General features: G+C 37.3%; 1 protein-coding gene across 4 annotated transcripts in view; it reads right to left on the bottom strand.

The window, feature by feature from the left end:
- Positions 1-18,063, bottom strand: part of AHCYL2 (adenosylhomocysteinase like 2) — a 188,489-nt gene that overhangs the window by 126,136 nt on the left and 44,290 nt on the right. The window contains exon 2 of one of the 4 annotated variants that reach the window (XM_069588365.1): positions 13,907-14,053. The exons of the other annotated variants lie outside the window; for them this stretch is intronic. The gene's annotated coding sequence lies outside the window, so the exon portion shown is untranslated. The remainder of the gene's footprint in view (positions 1-13,906; positions 14,054-18,063) is intronic. 4 annotated transcript variants of the gene reach the window in all.

The following is an 18,063-nucleotide window of genomic DNA, read 5'->3' as shown; positions in this document are numbered from 1 at the left end:
ATGATAATAATCCTATCTACTTAATATGGTTTTGGTAAGAACAGTGAAGGCCAGAGAAGCCTCACATGCTGCAGTCCTTGGAGTTGCAAAGAGTCGGACACAACTTAGCGACTGTACAACAACAAGAATAAATTATACATATTCTATGCAAAAATGCTCAAACAAGTGCCTAGCAAATGGTCGGTACTTAGTTTTGCATTACTGTCCAGAAATATTTTTTTTAGAGTTTTGTAAAATAAAAGGATAAACCAAGGGGGAATGTGTGCTTGATGACGATGTAAATCTTTGCCATTTATATTAAGGGAGGAAAGAATGGATGGGGCAGGGGTGGGGAGGGTGCTTTTTAAATGTTATTTACCTTATAGCAAGAGAGTGAAAGATTATGATTTATTCCTTTGAGCAAAAACTCAATGAAAAGACTCACTGGAAATAATGGAGTAAACAATTCAATGTCTTCTAACAATCAGAAATTAAATAGCATTTACTTTTTTAAAATGCCTTTTTCTTTTACATTCACCCAGAATATTTTTCACTGTTATATTAGCTTTTCTCAGATCAAGCAGAGAAACCATATTTGACATTGTCCCCAGTCATATCTCTAAAATGAACTCCTATTTTAAAATGCTGCTCAGAGCATTCATTCATTCATTTAAACATTTATTGAAAGCCATGTGCTAGGTACCACAGTCACAAGGATAACTAAGAAATGCCCTCATCTTCAACTTTAGTCTATTTAGCAAATATGAAAAATTACTAGAAAAGGAATAATGTGTAATTATGACAGCAATGGATTGAAACACATTTTTAAAAAGTTTAAATCCAGGCATTCATGATACCAAAACCAAACCAAACCAAACCAAACCAAAACTAACTGGTCACATCTGGCAAATGCTAGTGAACCAATTTCTTATTGTGAAAATAGATGAATAAAAGAAAGAATCAAGCATTCATCCTGACTTTCTTACATGAACTATATAGACCACTGGGTAATCAAATAGTAGATAAGGGAAAGTTTCTTGTTCTAGAAGTATTCCATCTAATACAGAATAATAGATTAGAGAATGTCACCATTCGCTATTAATGATTTAATGGGATCTAAGCAAAGATCATTAATAGCTACTGACATCACAAAAAGAGAGAACCTGCTGATGGAAGTACTTAACCACTCATGAACAAGTCTGAGCAAAGTTCTAAATTTAAGCACCAATTTACAGGAAATGCAGAGGGGAAAGGAACACGCTAAAAGTACCACAGAGATGCAATCAGCAAAATTCAGACTCAAGGAATCTACAAGACATATGACTCAGAAAGCTCTTGTTTTTCAACAAGTAAAAATTATGAAAGAAAAGAGAAACAGACTTAAAAAGTCTTAAAACAATCTTAAAAAGATGAACCAACTACTGTACTGTACAAATTTATTTGTATCTCAGTTCAAACACACTGGGGATACAATCATGGAAATGCAAAACACTCACTGGGTTCCGATGCTATTAAAGAAATACTATTAAATGTTTAAGTGTGATAATGGAATTATGGTTATTTATTCAAAGCCTTTATCTTTTAGAAGTATATATATGTGGAAATGTTCATAGATGATATTATACAATGTCTAGAATTGCATCCAATAACCTAGGTAGGAGAGTAGAGTGGGTAGAGACAGTACTGAGTGAGTGATACGGTACATAGTATACATTGTCCACTATAAAAAAAAATTTAAAGAAACAGTAAAGGTCAAAATAACAAGAGAGAGAAACTGTATATAAAGCACTTGGTCTGAACATTACAAGTACTACTTGTAATTATTACAATGCTCAAGGATTGGATTAGATGACCTCTTGGGTACTTTTCAATTCTGAAAGTTTAAAATCCTATGACTAGATTATTTTCAAAGGTCATTCTTATCTCTCAAATTCTTCCATGCATCCCCAGGGATATGGCTCAATTTTCTTCTCCCATTGGTTAACAATAGCACACAAAAACACTGAACAATAACTACTTTTAAAAAGCACATGAACTGGGACTGATTCCCAATTCAGTGCTTGGGGGTTTTGGCTATACCACCCACTTAAGTTCTAGAGTCTGGATGTTATACCGCTTAATTAGTAGGTTAAACAGCCAGTTCTGATTCAAAACATGGAAATTTTTGTTTTATCCAATGGTGATAACTTCTGTGCTTCTTTTTTCCTACGAACTGTCTGGTAACAGTGGTTTGGAACCTGCTGGAGATAGCAAGGCACTTTCAGGAGATGCCTGAGACCAAAAGTATTTTGGTGATAATACTAAGATGATATTTCCCTTTTTTACTCTCATCATCTCATAGGTGTTTAGTGGAATTTTCCAGATGATACACAACATGTGGAAACACACCAGATCAAATCTAAAAGCAGATATGCAATTCAAGTTATTTTTAATGAAGTCAGATATCAAAGAGATTTGCAAAAATATTAAACAGTACCTTTCTTCCCACTAAATGTTTGCATGTTTTGGAAAATATAGTCATTTTGCATGAAAATGTTATTTATGCTAACATGTAATGGACTGATTATTTCTAAAATATATAAAAGTGTTTAAATTTCTCAGTTTTAAATATATAGTAACATGATATATTTATTATTATTATATTAAATAAATAAAATAAATTTAAATTCTCAGTTTTAATTCCTAACACAGTACACACTGATAGATATAAAAACTTACACAAAAGCTCTTTGGGATCCTCATGTTTTTGGTCCTGAGACCAAGAAGTTTGAGAACTACTGCACTAGAACACACAGAACTCTGATCATGTCTACAACTATACCATCTTCCATTACATGTTCAGTTCAGTTCAGTCACTCAGTCATGTCCGACTTTTTGTGACCCCATGGACTGCAGCACACCAGGCTTCCTTGTCTTTCACCAACTCCCAGAGCTTGCTCAAACTCATGTCCATAGAGTTGGTGATGCCATCCAATCACCTCATCTTCTGTCATCCCCTTCTCCTCTCGCTTTCAATCTTTCCCAGCATCAGGATCTTTTCAAAGGAGTCAGCTCTTCGCATCAAGTGGCCAAAGGATTGGAGTTTCAGCTTCAGTATCAGTCCTTCCAATGAATATTTAGGACTGATTTCCTTTACGATGGATTGGCTGGATCTCCTTGCAGTTCAAGGGACTCTCAAGAGTCTTCTCCAACACCACAGTTCAAAAGCATCAATTCTTCAGCACTCAGCTTTCTTTATAGTCCAACTCTCACATCCATACATGACTACTGGAAAAACCATAGCTTTGACTAGACGCACCTTTGTTGGCAAAGTAATGTCTCTGCTTTTTAATATGTGGTCTAGGATGGTCAACTTTTCTTCCAAGGAGCAAGTGTCTTTTAATTTCATGGCTGCAGTCACCATCTCCAGTGACTTTGGAGCCCAAGAAAATTAAGTCTATCATTGCTTCCACTGTTTCCCCTTGTATTTGCCATGAAGTGATGGGACCGGATGCCATGATCTTAGTTTTTTGAATGTTGAGTTTTAAGCCAACTTCTTCACTCTCCTCTTTCACCTACATCAAGAGGTTCTGTAGTTCCTCTTCACTTTCTGCCATAAGGGTGGTATCATCTGCGTATCTGAGGTTATTGATATTTCTCCCGGCAATCTTGATTCCAGCTTGTGCTTCATCCAGCCCAGCATTTCGCATGATGTACTCTACATATAAATTAAATAAGCAGGGTGACAACATGCAGCCTTGACGTAATCCTTTTCCAATTTGGAACCAGTCTGTTGTTCCATGTCCAGTTCTAACTGTTGCTTCTTGACCTGCATACAGATTTCTCAGGAGGCAGGTAAGATGGTCTGTTATTCCCATCTCTTGAAGAATTTTCCACTTTGTTGTGATCTACACAGTCAAAGGCTTTGGTGTAATCAATAAAGCAGAAGTAGATGTTTTTCTCGAATTCTCTTGCTTTTTTCTATGATCCAGCAGATGTTGGCAATTTGATCCTCTGCCTTTTCTAAATCCAGCTAGAACATCTGGAAGTTCACAGTTCAACATTTCATGTTGTATAACCTCAATTCTTTCATTTTTACTGTAAAAGAACACTGCTCTAAAATTAGTTGGTTTAATATACCTAAAATTTAAAATTCATGGGAGGGGGTGTCCTAGTTTAAAGAGAGAGGATTACTGCTCACAATTATAAAAAGAAATGAAGAATTTTAATCACATGGACTCTACAAGGTCAGGAAGAACATTTCCCTTTGGAGAGAGATTAGCACTTAGTCCAAGGACCTAAATTCTTTCCTTTGTAATTTTTTTTCCTTTTCATTAAGACTTGCCAAAGTTAGAGTCCTCAATCCCAGTTCCCTGACACCATGGGAAGACTTTGGCAAAATAATCCTTCCTGGTCAGGGTAGAAAAGCTGGTCATCACAGGACACAGAGAACTGTTCATTTCTTTACCCAGTGAATTCTCCATTAGGCATCTCTAAGCAGTGAACTCTGCCTTATTCTAACAAAGTTTAATTCAGTTAAACAAACCTGGGTGCGCTCTTGAAGGAATGACTCAAAGAAACCGCAGATGGGAGAGAAAGAAAAGAATGCAACCTTAAACACAGCTGATGCTAGCTGTAAATGTATACATATACACTTATAATTCAGTTCAGTTCAGTTCAGTCGCTCAGTCGTGTCCGACTCTTTGTGACCCCATGAATCGCAGCACACCAGGCCTCCCTGTTCATCACCATCTCCCGGAGTTCACTCAGACTCACGTCCATACATCATAAGAAAGGCTGTGTACATAAATATATCAAGGAGGACACAGACAGGAAAGAAAGGGAAGACTATAGCCCGAAACAGCTAATGCTGACTATAAATACATATGTACAAATGTACATATAAATGCAAACACCTAGAGCTGGCTGTCTCACCCTCTCATTCACCCTTAAGTAGCACTGGACTCCTCGATATCATGTCTTCTAATCTTTGATACTCCTAGGCATTTTAACTGAATTTCACCTTTACAAAAATACTGTGGGGCTTCCCTGTTATCCTCAGTGGTAAAGAGTTTGCCTGCCAAAGCAGGAGACATGGTTTCGATCCCTGATCTGGGAAGATCCCACATGCCATGGAGCAACTAAGCTCCTGCACCACAACTACTGAGCGTGTACGTTAGAGCCCGGGAGCCACACTGCTGAGGCCATGTGCCACAGCTATGGAAGGCTGTGTGCCCTAGAGCCTGTGCTGCACAATGAGAAGCCCACACATCACAACTAGAGAGCAACTGCCACAATAGAGAAGAGCCTGTGAAGCAACAAAGACCCAGCACAGCTAAAAAAATAAAAAATTGTGAAGAAACAAGAAATTTGCCTACCTTCCTAGAGCTTCCCTGGTGGCTCACAGGGTAAAGCGTCTGCCTGCAATGCAGGAGACCTGGGTTTGATCCCTGGGTCAGGAAGAACCTCTGGAGAAGGAAATGGCAACCCACTCCAGTATTCTTGCCTGGAGAATCCTATGGACAGAGGCTACAGTCCACAGGGTCGCAAAGAGTCAGACACGACTGAGCGACTTCACTTTCACTTTCCTAGAGCTGTAATTCTATAAATTGATACAATAAAAACTGCACTACTCCTGTTTGAAAAAAAAAAAAAAACCTTCAGAAACTAATGATGTGGTTTGGGAACGCATGTGAGAATTAAAGACTTTAAAATTAAAAAAATAAAAAAAAAGAAACTAATGATGTGAATTTTCTTTTTTTTTTTTTTTGTCCATGCCACACAGCTTCTTGTGGGATCTTAGTCCCTCGACAAGAGACTGAACCCAGGCCCTCAGCAGTAAAAGCACCAAGGCCTAATCACTGGACTGCTAGGGAATTCCCTGAAATGTCTATTTCTTGATATACTTTACTGCTATGGCAAAAATTTATTTTTAAAAAAATTTCCATTCCTACTCCTTGTCAATTAATCAACAATTGCATATGCAATATGGGGTGTAGGGGGAGGCAACAGTTAAAGTGGTAACCTAGAAGAGAATTCCTCATCCCCAGAAAGGTGAGAATCACACTGCTCCAGAACAACCACCCAAAGAGACATTCTAAGCTTTTTCTATCCCAACTAGAAGCTGAATTTTCCTATTTCTCACTTTTGTCAGATGACCCTACTTCCTCTCTAAGAAGACTGGCCAGCTCTCTCATCTCAACTTCAGAATCAGCCCCTGTTTTTCTTTCTTTTATTAGGTCCACCAACAGAATTTACATCCTTATCAATTCCCTTAAACTATTCAGCTAGAACACAGGAAATCTTGAAAATAAATTATTCACAGTAAAACAATAATCCAAATTAAATAATTCATTAACCAGGCTGAATTATTCCATTGTAGAAAAGTTTAAAGATATTTAAACAGCTTTAATATTTGGATCTCCATTTTGTTTTTTAAAGCCTCAGGATGTCTTTTTATTCTATTCCTGGGAGGTTTCTTTTCTAAGGTCACAAGATCAAATCAGACCAGATTAGTAAACTGGTTTCAAAGTAAAAAATGACCACCTCATGCTATTTGGAAGCTAATATGAAACAAGATAGTGATGTGAGTTCAGGCCTCAGGGCCTGTAGTGCAAGAAGTACTGCTCTATTCATAAAATCATAGAACATAATAAATCTCTTTGTTTTAAAAATAACCAGTGAATGCTAGTAGAATCAAAGCAAAAGGAATTACCTGAAGAACACCCAAAATATAAAGCTTTAGCCTCCTGAAATGTTTGATAAATTAAAGTTTAACCCAAGTCTGGTAGTTTCTAATCACTACCTTACCTTCGCAAAAATATACTTGTTTAGCTTATATATTTATCACAAAACATTTTAAGTATATTAAGAGGTATAAAAAATAGGGGACTTCTATTTCCTGCCAATATGGGGTAACATGTAAAGGACTGACCTATCTGCCTCAAAGAACAAACAAAAGAACAAAAATATACCACGAAATGTTTTGAAGACACTGCTCATCGCACAATGAACAAAGGACAGTGATGCCTGAGAGACAAGCAAGGTGAGATCTAGGAATGCCTCAACTTACTTCCTTGAGACTTATTTTCAGGTCATAGTCAGGGAGCCCAGCAGACTAACTTAGTTGAGGAGATGAAGTTGAGACTTGGCAGGACAGAGTGCTGGAAAATAGAGGGCTGTAGAGAGACAATACTCTGGAGACAAGTGTTCAGAATCTCCTTAAGTATTCAGATGAGTGAAAACCCCATAATGTATAGAGTACTGGGTAGAGAATAATTACCCTAGAGGGAAAACTGCTCTGGCTCTACCTAATAAATCTTAAAAGCAAGACCAGAAAGGATCAAACTATTAATAACTTAACTGTGATACAAAACAAAGATAAAGACTCAGTACTCAACAAGGTAAAATTCCCACATTTGGAACATAAGAAGGGGCTTCCCAGTGGAGCCAGTGGTAAAGAAAAGAATCTGCCTGCCAATGGAGGAGACACAAGAGACTTGGGTTTGAAACCTGGGCTGGGAAGATCCCCGGAAGAGAAAACGGCAACCCACTCCAGTATTCTTGCTGGGAAAATCCCAGGGACAGAGGCTACAGCCCATGGGGTCACAAAAAGTCAGACACAACTGAGCACAGCATAGTGGAACCTGAGCAAGTTTGGTGGTGGTGGTAGTTTAGTTGCTAAGTCACATCTAACTCTTGCAATCCCATACTATAACCCGCCAGACTCCTCTGTCTATGGGATTTCCCAGGCAATACTGGAGTGGGCTGCCATTTCCTTCTCCAGGGCTAAGTAAGCTTACCAGACATGTAAAGAATCAGGAAGATATGACCTATACAATGAGAAAAATTGGGATTTACTTGGCAGTTCAATGGTTAAGACTCTGCATTTCCACTGCAGGGAGCATGAGTTCAATCCCTGGTCTAGGAACTAAGATTCCTGCATGCAAAAAAAAAAAAAGGAGGGGGAGAAAAATCAATCAGCTGAAACCAGCACAGAAGTGACACAAATGTTAGAATTACTAATACCAGACAAGGGGATTAAAACAGTTATTATACCTGTATTCTATACTCAAAAAAACTACTGTAGAAACATAAGAGAGATTTTTTAAAGGTCTACATCAAACTTCCCTGGTGGCTCAGAGGATAAAACGTCTGCCTGCAATGCAGGAGACCCAGGTTCGATCCCTGGGTTGGGAAGATCCCCTGGAGAAGGAAATGGCAACCCACTCCAGTATTCTTCCCTGGAGAATCCCATGGACAGAGGAGCCTGGCGGGCTACAGTCCATGGGGTCACATGACTGAATTACTTAACTTTCACTTTCACATCAAACTTCCAGTGATAGAAACTATGAGATGAAAAACTCACTGGATAGAATTAACAGAAGATGTGACAAAACCAAATTAAGAGATGCATGAACTTGAAGACACAACAAAAGAAACTATCCAAATGAACCAGAGAGGAAAAAAGGGTGAAAAAGACCATCAGTGAGTGTAACCCTTTAAGCAGCTTACTATACATGTAATTTGAACTCCCTGAAGGAGATGGAAAAAGGACAGAAAAATATTTTAAAAACAATAACGGCCAAAATTTTCAAATTTGATAAAAACAATATATCTATAGGTCCAAGATGCTGAATGGACCCCAAGAATGAGAACACAAGGACAACTAAATCAGAAACATATTAATGAAATTGTCCAAACCACTGGTAAAAAACCAATCTTAAAAAGCAGTCAGAAAAAAAGAGAAACAAAGATAAGGACGGCAAAAGATTTCTCATCAGAAACAGTGCAAGTCAATAGTGAAGAAACAGCTTTAAAGGAAAAAAATTGTCAACCTTCAATTCCATAGTCAGCAAAAAAGATATTTCAAAAATGAAGGTGAAATAAAAACATTTTCTGATACACAAAAGAATTATTTAACACTAGGGCACACTAGAAGAAATGTTAAAATACACCCTTTAAGTAGAAAGACTATACCAGATGAAAATTTCAATCTGCACAAAGAAATGAAGGATATCAGAAAGAATAACAAAAAAAAAAAAAAGAAAGAAAGAAAGAAAGAATAACACATGGATATTTTACGAAATTTTTTTCTTATTATTTAGATCTCTTTCTAAGATAGTTTATTATTGATATAAAAATAAATCATAAGAAGGATAGGGTTCATAAGGAGAAAATCTATGACAAAAACTGCATAAAGGCTGAGAGGGAAGAAAGGGGAGTTTATCTTCTATTGTATAAGAACCATTGTAAACTTTAACTTTTTTAGTTTGTTGTAAACTTTTTATACTATAAGGGAAAACACAAGGAAAACATCATTTAAAGACAAACTGTGATAAGATGAAGACGTATACTATAAGTCAAATTTTAAACAACTATTACAACAAAAAAAGAATGATGAAAATAATTAATCAATGCAAAATATGACAGAAAGAAAAAATGGAACTAGAACAGATGAGACATATAGAAAACAAACAGCAAGATAGTAGATTTAAATCTAACCTTATCAAAAATGAGTTTAAACATAAGTGATTCAAAAAAATCAACCGAAAAACAGACTGTCTGGATAAATGTATATGGCCAGCTGAGTCCCTTTGTTGCTCACCTGAAACTATCACAACATTGTTAATCAGCTGTACCCCAGTACAAAATAAAAAGTTAAAAAAAAAAGCCAAAAAAACATTGTCAAATGAATTAAAGCAAATCCAACTATACGCTATGTACACTTACTGTGCTTCAGTTCAGTTCAGTTCAGTCGCTCAGTCGTGTCCAACTCTTTGAGACCCCATGAATCGCAGCACGCCAGGCCTCCCTATCCATCACCAACTCCTAGAGTTCACTCAGACTCACGTCCATCGAGTCCGTGATGCCATCCAGCCATCTCATCCTCTGTCGTCCCCTTCTCCTCCTGCCCCCAATCCCTCCCAGCATCAGAGTCTTTTCCGATGAGTCAACTCTTCGCATCAGGTGGCCAAAGTACTGGAGTTTCAGCCTTAGCATCATTCCTTCCAAAGAAATCCCAGGGTTGATCTCCTTCAGAATGGACTGGTTGGATCTCCTTGCAATCCAAAGGACTCTCAAGAGTCTTCTCCAACACCACAGTTCAAAAGCATCAATTCTTCGGCACTCAGCCTTCTTCACAGTCCAACTCTCACATCCATACATGTGACCATAGCCTTGACTAGACAGACCTTAGTCGGCAAAGTAATGTCTCTGCTTTTTAATATGCTATCTAGGTTGGTCATAACTTTTCTTCCAAGGAGTAAGCGTCTTTTAATTTCATGGCTGCAGTCACCATCTGCAGTGATTTTGGAGCCCAAAAAAATGAAGTCTGACACTGTTTCCACTGTTTCCCCATCTATTTCCCATGAAGTGATGGGACCAGATGCCATGATCTTAGTTTTCTGAATGTTGAGCTTTAAGCCAAATTTTTCACTCTCCACTTTCACTTTCATCAAGAGGTTTTTCAGTTCTTCTTCACTTTCTGCCATAAGGTTGGTGTCATCTGCATATCTGAGGTTATTGCTATTTCTCCCGGCAATCTTCATTCCAGCTTGTGTTTCTTCCAGTCCAGCGTTTCTCATGATGTACTCTGCATAGAAATTAAATAAGCAGGGTGACAATATACAGCCTTAACGCACTCCTTTTCCTATTTGGAACCAGTCTGTTGTTCCATGTGTCCAGTTCTAACTGTTGCTTCCTGACCTGCATACAGATTTCTCAAGAGGCAGGTCAGTGGTCTGGTATTCACATCTCTTTCAGAATTTTCCACAGTTTATTGTGATCCACACAGTCAAAGGCTTTGGCATAGTCAATAAAGCAGAAATAGATGTTTTTCTGGAACTCTCTTGCTTTTTCCATGACCCAGTGGATGTTGGCAATTTGATCTCTGGTTCCTCCGCCTTTTCTAAAACCAGCTTGAACATCAGGAAGTTCATGGTTCACGTATTGCTGAAGCCTGGCTTGGAGAATTTTGAGCATTACTTTACTAGCAGTTGAGATGAGTGCAATTGTACGGTAGTTTGAGCATTCTTTGGCATTGCCTTTCTTTGGGATTGGAATGAAAACGGACATTTTCCAGTCCTGTGGCCACTGCTGAGTTTTCCAAATTTGATGGCATATTGAGTGCAGCACTTTCACAGCATCATCTTTCAGGATTTGAAACAGCTCAACTAGAATTCCATCACCTCCATTAGCTTTGTTTGTAGTGATGCTTTCTAAGGTCCACTTGACTTCACATTCCAGGATGTCTGGCTCTAGATTAGAGATCACACCATCATGATTATCTGGGTTGTAAAGATCTTTTTTGTATAGTTCTTCTGTGTATTCTTGCCACCTCTTCTTAATATCTTCTGCTTCTGTTAGGTCCAGACCATTTCTGTCCTTTATCGAGCCCATCTTTGCATGAAATGTTCCCTTGGTATCTCAAATTTTCTTGAAGAGATGTCTAGTCTTTCCCATTCTGTTCTTTTCCTCTATTTCTTTGCATTGATCACTGAAGAAGGCTTAGTCACTTGGAACTCTCCAACTCTTTGCGACCCCGTGGACTGTAGCCTGCCAAGCTACTTTCTCCATGGGGATTCTCCAGGCAAGAATACTGGAATGGAAAGTCTATCCCTTCTCCAGGGGATCTTCTGACCCAGGAATCAAGCTGGGGTCTCCTGCATTGCAGGTGAGCTATCAGGGAAGCCCCATATACAGTTAGAATGGCTAAAAATAAAGATTTCTGATACCAAATGTTGACAAGGATGTGGAGGAACTCAAACCACTGCCAATAAGACTATAAAATGGCAAAGCCACTTTGCAGTTTCTTAAACATACACTAATATGATCCAACTATTCCACTCCTAGATATTTAACAAAGAGGAATGAAAGCATATGTCTACAAACACTTCTACACAGATGTTCACAGAAGCATTATTTATAATCACCCCAAGCTGGAAATATCCCAAATGTCTGTCAACAAGTGAAAAACAAAGCTAAAGCTTTTCTAGCCATACAATGGAATACTACTAAGCAATAAAAAGGAACGAGCCTCTGACCACTAACAATATGAATAAATCTCAAAATAATAATGCTAAGTGAATGAAGTATAATATCCCCCACCTTCACAAAAGAGTATATATTGTATGGTTACATTTAATAAAATTCTAGAAAATGCAGACTTATCTATTATAAAGCAGATCACTGATTGCCTAGGTGAGGTAGTAGGAAGGAGCAGAAGACTTGAGAAGTGATATATTCTTTAACTTAATATATATTCTTTAACTTAATTGTGATAATAGTTTCATGGTTGAATACCAATGTCAAAACTTTCCAAGCTGTATAGTTTTTAAATATGTTCAGTTTATTGTTTGTCAATTATACTTCTATAAAACTATAAAAAATTTCATATGTGTCTCTTTTCTAGTAGGTAGATATTTATTTATAGTTCAATATGTCTAATGAATATAGATTTATTCAGGTTTTTATTTCTTCCAGAGTCAGTTTTGATAAGTTAGTTTTATTTCTAATGTCTATTATTATTTCTTCTTTGATATGAGTTATTCAAGGCATGCATTTAAGTTTCCAGATAAAGTTACTTTGATCATCTTTTGGTTTAATTTCGATAGCAACTGGAGTAAGAGAACATAGTCTCCATAATACCATTCACTGGTTTTGTTGAGACTTACTTTACAAATTCAGTATGTGTTCAGTTTTTTTTAAGTTACTTAAAAAGAAAGTATATTCTCAAGTATTAGCTGCAGGGCTCTGTAGAGGCCCACCAAATCTAACTTGTTGCTTTTCAACTCTTCTCAAATTTGTCAGTTTGACCAATTATTGAAAAAGATGTTCTTTATAGCTCCATATTTTTCTTATAATTTCTTCCTGTATTCATTCTTTCTATATATTTAATATTCTATCTATATTCTACCTATATAAAATTTGAGGCCATACTATTGAATGCATACTGATTTGGAGTTAGAATAGCCTCCTTATAATATTTTATGATGATTTTTAACTATAATAATAATTGTTACCTTCAAGTTAACTTTGCCTACTATTATCCTGCTGTACTAGCTTTCTTTTAGAAAATGTTTTTCCATACCTTTCTTCCAATCTCTCTGATTCCTTATATTTTATTAAGTATGCCTGCTATAAACTGCATAGAGATGGATTATTTCTACTTATTCTGACAATGTTTCAATCATCTATTACTGCATTAAAAAGAGAAAAAGAAAACTACTCCCAAACAATGGTAAATGATGATTATTTATTATGATTCTGTAGGCCAGAAATTCTAATAGGGCACAGCAGAGACAAAGTGTCTCTGATCCACAATGTCTGGAACCTCAGATGGGATGGATGACTTGAATGGATGAAGATGGCTGGGACGTCTCAAGAGGAGCTATTTGGCTGGGGCAATGGCACCCCACTCCAGTACTCTTGCCTGGAAAATCCCATGGACGGAGGAGCCCGGTAGGCTGCAGTCCATGGGGTCGCAAAGAGTCGGACATGACTGAGCAACTTCACTTCACTTCGGTTCTCTCCAGGTGATGTTTGCTAGGGCTGGACTGTCCAATATGATTCCTTCACACATTCACATGACTGACAGTTGATGCTGGTTGTTTGGTGGTAGCTCACTGGGGCTATCAACCACCGCCTACACATGTCCTCTCCATTTGACCTGGGCTTCTCATAGCATGGTGGCTGGTTCTGAGAGCAAGTATTCCAAGAGGCATACAAAGGCAGAAGCTGCTCGCCTTCTTATGACCTAGTCTTGGAAGTCCCATTCAATTGTCACACAAGCCACTATGCAATCCCAGATTCAAAAGGAGGAGAGAAATAGACTTCACCTCTGAATGGCAAGAAGGGAAGAGATTGATGACAGCCACTTTGGAGACAAAGTTACCACAAACCACCCTCTGGCCCCAACAAATCCCTCCCACATGCAAAATACACTCACCCTCTCCTAAGACCTCCAAAAGTCTCATCTGATTATGGCATCAGCTTGATGTCCAGAATCTTGATATCTAATTCAGGTCCAGGTGTGATTGAGGTTCCTCAGATGCAGTTCCTCAGGTACAGCTACTGGAGTATTATTCCTCTTGATCTGAATAAAGAGACAAATTATCTGCTCCCACACACCCAACATATAATCGCACAATAGTAAGACTGACTTAGTAAAACCACCACAGACACTTTCATTCAAAATATGAAGAAGGAACAGGAGATATATAGCAGTTATTTTTTTTCCACAGCAATTGTGAAATTTAATCAAATATCACCAGTTTCTTGGTTACAGCCTAGCCTTATTTCCTGAGAGTGATTCTTCAAAATTTGGCTCCACCCTGAGTCATCCTTCTTTTTACATAAGAGATGCTTAATATCTGCAGTGGAGTAGCCTTCTTAGCCTGCTTCCTGCCTGTAGATGGTTGGGAAGTTCAAAGGCCTATTTTCATTTTTTATTGTCTCTGCTCCTTTTACTTCATGCTGACGTTGCTATAATCAGTACATACAGTCTATTAAAAACTCTTGCACATTTCCTATGACTCTTATAGGGAGTTCACTTCAATAGACAGAGCTATACTCATTTTCTCTATTTTAATTTTTATGTGAGGCTACTGTAAGAAAATACCCTTAAAATTCTTAGAAGCCCTATTGTCTAATAAAGAGAATCTAGGATATATTCCCTTTAGATCTTTAGACTTTTTTTTTTTGTAGCTGAAAAGTTCTACAAGGCACTGCCTTAAATCTTTCAGAAGTCTTATTAACAAAGGGATTTCTAGTTGCATCCTTGAGATCTTTACTTTGAGGTGATGTTTTATTGGCATTATGTTTAACTTAATCTTTGCTCTGAAGCCATTTCTTTAGAAATCATTGGCTATCTGGAGCAACTAGGGATGAGGAAAAGTTTTTCATTTCCTAACCTAACAACAGAGCTTGGGTTAGAAATATTTTCCCTCTAAGTTCTGCTTGAAAACTGAATAGTTCATTTTTTAGCTCATTCATCTCTGTATTTTCACCTTATCATGAGAAGTTAGGTAACACTTTTCAACCTTCTGTCTAGAAAACTTCTTAGATAAAATGAATATATTAAATACATTTTCTATCTTTCATGTGCCCACACGTGTCAATATTAATAAACCTTGTACCATCATCACCACATAACAAAGTTTCCTTTTTATCCAGCCTCTAGTAATACTTTTTCGTTTTTCAAAACTTCACCAACAGTCTCCTCAAGGTCCCTCCAGCCTCTGTCCACTGCCAAGTCCCAAAGCCAATCTATATTTTAGATTATAACAGCACTTCACTTCTAGGTACCAAATTCTGTTTCATTTATCTATTGTTATAAACAAACTACCTCAAAATCTACTGGCATAGAACTACAACCATTTTATTATGCTCATAATTCCAAGGGCCAGGAACTCAGACAAGGCACAGAAGGAAAGGCTTACGTCTGCCCTGTGACCTCTGGGACCTCAGGTGGGGTGACTCTAACGGCTGCTGCTGATGACTAGACTAGGTCCATGTGCTTGATATCTGGGTTTTTCTCCATATGATGTCTGCTGGGTCTAGAATATCCAAGATGATTCCTTAACTCACTTACATGGGTAGCAGTTGATGCTGGCAGTTGGCTGGGAACTCATTTGTGCCTCTCCATCTGGCTTGGGCTTCTCACAGCATGACAGCTAGGTCCCCAGAATGAATATTCCATGGGAGAACACTCAAAAAAGGAATGTTCAAAAAGGCTAGATAGAAGCAGCAAAGTTTCTCATGTCCCAGCCCTGAAAGTCCCAGGATGTCACTTCTGGCACATTCTATTGCTTAAGCAAGTCACAAAAGCCAGCCCAGATTCAAGGTGAATGGAGGAAAAAACTCTACCTGTAGGTGGGAGGATGGTACACATGTCAACCATCTTGGAAACATGATAGAACAGACACTCTGTCTTTCAATTGGTAAGTGTAATTCATACACTTTAGTATGATTACTGATGCATTTGAACTTATTTCTACCACCTTTTACTATGCTTTTAATTCATCCTATCTTTTCTATGATATTTATCACATTTTTGATTCCTGCTTTCTTTTATATTGAACAAGTATACAAATCATAAGCTCAATAAATTATCACAAGTGAGACAATCATGTAACAACCACCAAGGTCAAAAAATGTAATGTTATTGGCACTCCAGAAATCTCTCTCTTGCCCCCTCCCTAATCACTAACCCCTCCCTCTTCCTCAAAGATTGAGTCATGACTTCTAATATACGTTAGAGTTTTTAGCTGTATATAGATAAAATCATATAGTAATACTCTTTCTCTGGCTTCCTGCATTCAGCATTATCATTATTCAAACATGATCTTATACATGCCAGCAGTTTATTCATTTCCATTGCTTTACAGTATTCCATTGCATGAATATACAATCTATCCATTCTACCATTGACACTGTCCACTGAGTTTTAAATTTCAACAACTATATTTTTTAAAGTTCCACTTTTCAAAAAAAAAAAATCTGTAGGACACCTTTAGCTGTGGGAATCCTGTGTGGCTTACACTGAAGATATTCCTATAGAGAAGTTTTACATTTGCTTCATCCTGATATCATGGGACCATCACTAATTTAGGACTACTTTATCCATTAATTTCTCGGCTTTGGGTTCCTCAAACTGTAGAGAAAAAGGGACACTCTAAACCAAGGTTACAACAGAAGTTCATGGTAACAAATTCTCAGAACTCACACAGTGTGGATGAACTTCCTTGACATCTATATCACTGGAAAAGATTTTTTTTTTTCATATCAACTTTTCAACAATATGGCAAACTTTTGAGGAACTAGCTTTACGGAGGGAAGTAGCAAAGTCCCTGTTTCCTGTATGGCCGTTAAAACTGAAACCTTTTATTTACCTAGGGCAGCCATAACTTTAGCGTATGTACCTACAACTTTGGTTTTAAATACCCTCTTCACTTTTCCCACTGAGGATTTTCTTTCTTTTTTTTTTTTCACAAGCTCAGCTACTGGATTTAAAATAACATTTATTAAATTCTATCTGGCACTTGACTAGTGTTCTTTTTGTCTTCTGTCACATGTAAAACATATGACAGGGAAAACAAAAACAAAGGCAACAGGAAGCAAAATTCAGAAAGATAAAAAAAGAAAAAAAAACCCTGCCTTTTATCACAAACAGGACAGAGCATTCACAGATCCAAGGTTATCTGCACTAAGAAGATTCTAACTAAAGGAATATATGAAAAAAAAATAATAAATAAATAAACTAAAGGAACGCATGTACACACTATCCTATCCAAATCTCTTTGTGCTCTAGTGGTTAATGGAAGAGGTATACCTACCATTCAGGCAGGTATACCAAGGTAGTTCTAGACCCAACTGACATTACATTTGGAAGGCAGAATCCTTTAATCAGGGTAATCCAGATTATACACTGAGGAAAGGTCTAAGGGAAATGAAATATGAACTGTTAAGCTATACCCAGCAGTCTCCTAATGAGCTTCATCTGCTTTTCAGTAAATCATTGACTTCTACCAAGTACTGAATAATTTATTCTGCAGGAATAAAGAGGACCTGAGTAAAGTACTTTTCATCAGTAGTGTAAGTAAAGACACTATTCAGCTAGAAAGTGAGTAGTCAGGGGAGAAAATGGAAATAAGCAACAGTAAATGAAATTCAGACACTAGGACAATTATCCACAAAATATATCTTTTAATATCCATAAAAAATCCATGTAATCTACAAATGATTTATTTGCTATATATAATGTACAAAGCATTGTATTAAATGACAGAGTACAAATATAATTAAGAATCAAGCAATTTATCACATAAGATAGAGCTATAAATATCATAAACTTTAAAGTGACCTCTAATATGGGACACAAAAGAAATCATTTAGGAAGGGAAAAACTTTAAAAATTAAGAAGCCTACTTATATTGTAAGTATACTACATATTGTAAGTATTTCACTTGTATGAAGTGTCCAGAACTGGAAAATCTATAGACATAGAAAATAGATTAATGGTTGCCTGGAGAGGCATGGTGGTGTAGTGGGAGGAGTAGGGAATAACTACTCTGAGGTTTCTTTTGGGGATACAGAAAATGTTCT

This window comes from Ovis canadensis, chromosome 4, assembly GCF_042477335.2.
Source record: "Ovis canadensis isolate MfBH-ARS-UI-01 breed Bighorn chromosome 4, ARS-UI_OviCan_v2, whole genome shotgun sequence".
Lineage (NCBI taxonomy): Eukaryota > Metazoa > Chordata > Mammalia > Artiodactyla > Bovidae > Ovis > Ovis canadensis.
Note: the sequence above shows the minus strand (reverse complement) of the source record. Positions and strands in the feature narration are given on the sequence as shown.